The following is a 3,985-nucleotide window of genomic DNA, read 5'->3' as shown; positions in this document are numbered from 1 at the left end:
GCTTTGCCGCTGAGCTAAATCCCCAGCCCTTCCTTTCCTTCTTAATCATCTGTTTTTCTTTTCTTGGAACCCTTGAGGGGCTGGTATGTGTAATGGATCTTCTTTCTGGGAGATGTGTATGTACAGATTGTTTACTTTTGTGGTGCTAGGAGTTGTACCTAGGCCTTCTCACTGAGGTACCTCCCCAACCTTTTCTGTGTTCATTTTGACTTGTTTTGTTTTGTTGTTGTTCTTTTTTTTCCTGAGTTAGAGTCTTGCTAAATCACTAAATTGTCCAGGCTGAGCTCAAACTTGTAGTGCTCCTGCCTTAGCCTCTCAGAGATTTGACGTTACAGGCATGCACCACCACGTCTGGTGTGCTTTTAAAATTTTGAGACTTTATTGCTTAAGTCACTAAGTTGCTCAGGCTGGGCTTGAATTTGCTGCCTCAGCCTCTCAGATTCTGGGGATACAGGCGTGTACCACCAACTGTTTTTCAAAATTAATTTTGGCAGTACTGGGGATTGTTTTGTTTTTTTGGGGGTGCCAGGAATCAAACTCAGGACCTTGCGCTTGCCAGGTAGGCACTTATGCCACTGAGCTATACCCCTGGCCAGTACTGGGGATTGAACCCAAGGAGTGTTGAACTATATCTCCCTCCCCTCTTTTTTGGTTTTGAGACAGGCTGTGTAGTTCAGGCTGGCCTTGAGCTTACAGTGTACTTGCGGTGATCCTCGGGCCTCAGCCTCCTCAGTGCTGCAATTGATTATAGGAATGTGCCGCCATACCCGCCACAAGAGGGTCTTCTTTACCTGCTATGACCTATGCCTGTCTGGGGAGGCTGCTATTTGAGAGATTTGATATACTAATATCTACTGGACTGTCCTTGTAGAAACTGGATGGAAAGCTTGACCTTGACCTTCCTCTTAGGTAGCAGTGGGAAAAAGGAGTGGCCTCTTTCCCGGAACATAATCACTCTTGGTCGGCAGTGCTCCTTCCTGGTGGGGCTGGTTTGAGAACAGCTACTGCCTCGTAAGGCCTGGAGCCCTGTGGATGTAGTGCAGGAACATGTGGTCCTGCTAGATAATCATAGCCAGCATTTACCCAACAATTACTGTGGCTTTAGTCTCTGAACAGAAGCTGCCACTAAATAAGTCTGTGAATGGTCGAAGAGTAACCTTTACAGGCTTCTTAGATTTCACAACTTTTAGAGGTATGTAGACTCCCCTCCCCACTTTTTTTGTGGTACTGGGGATTGAACTGAGCTACATCCCCACCCCATTTTTTTAGTTTAAGACAGTTTTCACTAAATTGCCCAAACTGGACTGGACCTTTCAGTCCTGCCTCAGCCTCCCAAAGGGCTGGGATTATACATGTGTACCAGCATGCCTGGCTTTTGGTGAGAAATGAAGTTTTGGAGAGGTTCGGTGACTTGCTGAAGGTCTCATGAGTGACCTTCAAATCCATCCCGAATCTCAAATCCATCTCACTCCAGAACCCACACCTGTATTTACTACATTCATCTGTCTTTGTAGCCTTCAGGATTTAAAAGTTCCCATTCTGACCCAAGGCCATATCTGGAATTTGCAATTTTCCTGACTCACCCTCCCAGAGCGATGGGATTATAGGTATGTACCACTACACCCAGCCAGAAGTTTCAATTTTTTTTTCTTTTTTTTGAGACAAGGTCTCAATCTAGTCCAGGTTGGCCTTGAACTCACTGTGTATCCCAGTACTGTCACCTTCACCTATCACATCAAGTCCTGTGGTATCACACATCTTATGGTGCTATCTGTGACAGCAGGAAAAGTGGGCCCTGGAGTAAGGTCTAGGTGCCAATTCTAGACTTCTCTCAGTTTAGCCCTTCATATACAGTGGGAAGAATAACAGCCCAGGCCAGCTACATTGGTGTACACCTGTGGTCCCAGTTATTGTGGAGGCTGAGGCAGGAGGATGGCAAGTTTGAAGTCAGCCTGGCCAATTTAATTTAGACTGTTTAAAATGAAAAAGGGGCTGAGTGTGTAGAGCACACCTGCACCGGGGAGACTGAGGCAGGAAGATCACTGTGAGTTGGAGGCCAGCCTAGACTACATATGAAACTTTGTCTCAAAAAGGATGGGGGGCTGGGGATATAGCTCAGTGCTAGAGTACTTGCCTAGCATGCACAGGTCCTGGGTTCAATCTCTAGTAGCACAAACACGAGGAGTAGGAGATGGTGAGGATTGAGACTGCCCAGGTCATCCGTATCAAGTGACCAGTTCACCCGTGGTGCTGAGAACGGTGAGTGGGAGCGACCCTTTGCTAGCTAGGTAGGCATTATTCTAGGCACTTACATGTGAAATTAACTCTTTTTTTCTTTTTTGTGATAACAGATTGAATTCATCCCGAACCATTTTTATTTTTTAATTTTTGAGACAGTGTCTTCCTAAATTGCTCAGGCTGACTTCAAGCTTGAGATCTTACTGCCTCAGCCTGGGATTAAAGGCTACACCACCCTATGCAGGCAAGATTATTTAATCCTCAAAATCCAAGTGTGGATGTTATCATTGTGAGAAAATGCATGTTGGTTAGATCCTCGGACGTGAGCCAGACTGGCTTCAAATCTTACCGTTTTACAATTAGTAGTAGCTGGTTGTAGCACATAGCTAAGTATAATATCTTGGAGTAAAACCCAAAACAGCTGATGTTCCAGCCTGTGGCCCTCAAAATTGCCAGGCATTATTAGTCTGATTTTTCATTATTGAGTTGATTTTATTTTTTTGGTAACAGGAATCGAACTCAGGACCTCGCACTTGCCAGGCAGATGCCTGCCGCTGAGCTATACCTCCGGCCCTATTGACTTTATTTTTAAATTAATTAATTAATTTGGAGACAGGGTCTCTCTATCTAGTTCTAGCTTTCAACTATATACTTGGAATTCACAGCAGCCCTCCTGCCTCAGTCTCCTGAGTGCTGGGATTACAGGTGTACACCACCACGCCCGGCTTTTTTTTTTTTTTGAGACTTGCTGTGTAATCCAGGCTGGTATCGAACTCCTGGAGATCCTTCTGCCTCAAGCACCCGAGGGCTGGGATTATAGGCTTGCACCATCACACCCTGCCTCGTTATTGATTTGGCCCCTCCCTAGGAGTGGCTGATTTTGGTAAATAAATCCACTCAAAAGTACTACTCCGGTTAGAATGTTTCCTTTTTTTTTTTTGTACTGGGAGTTAAAGCCAGGGCCCTCACCCAAAGTTACAAGTTACATCTCCAGCTCTTTTTAAAATTTGAGACCAGGTCTTATGAAATCGCTAAATTGCCCAGGCTGCAGTTTCCCTGTCCCAGCCTCCTAGAGTGCTGGGATTATAGGCGTGTACCACCATGTCTAGCCGGAAGTTTCAAGATATTTTTTTTTTTGAAACAGGGGCTCAATCTCAAACCCAGACAGGTTTTGAACTCTGCCCAGGCTGCCCTCGAACTCGCGGCAATCCTCCTATCTCAGTCTTCAGAGTGCTGGGATTACAGGCGTGCCGACACTACGCCTGGCTGAAAGTTTCAATTCTTTTAGGGTAACAATTTCTTTTGTAGGAGCCTGTCAATGATCTAATCAAAGTATTTCCAAAGGCTGCACAATTCACTTCAGTATTCTCAGCCCCCGGCCAGCACCTCGCCTAGCATTTAGCGTGCATTCAGTAAATGCTCTCCCAAAGTATGAATGAACTAAAGAACCACCAGAGTCTCAGACAGGGGTCGGTCTGGGAATTCTAAAGTTCGGGAGGGGACACGGGGGCGGGCTCCGGCTGTCACGTGACGGGGCGGAGCGAATCCCATGTGCGCCGCGGCGCCGGGCACTCGGCGCGGCTCCGCCCTCGGCGCCGGTCACGTGGGGGCGCCGGCTGCGCCTGCGGAGAAGCGGTGGCCGCCGAGCGGGATCTGTGCGGGGAGCCGGAAATGGTTGTGGACTACGTCTGTGCGGCTGCGTGGGGCTCGGCCGCGCGGACTGAAGGAGACTGAAGGTAAAGCCGCC

This window comes from Chinchilla lanigera, unplaced genomic scaffold, assembly GCF_000276665.1.
Source record: "Chinchilla lanigera isolate Chin_1 unplaced genomic scaffold, ChiLan1.0 scaffold00019, whole genome shotgun sequence".
Taxonomy (NCBI): domain Eukaryota; kingdom Metazoa; phylum Chordata; class Mammalia; order Rodentia; family Chinchillidae; genus Chinchilla; species Chinchilla lanigera.
The sequence above is the reverse complement of the archived record's forward strand: the minus strand, read 5'-3'. Positions refer to the sequence as shown.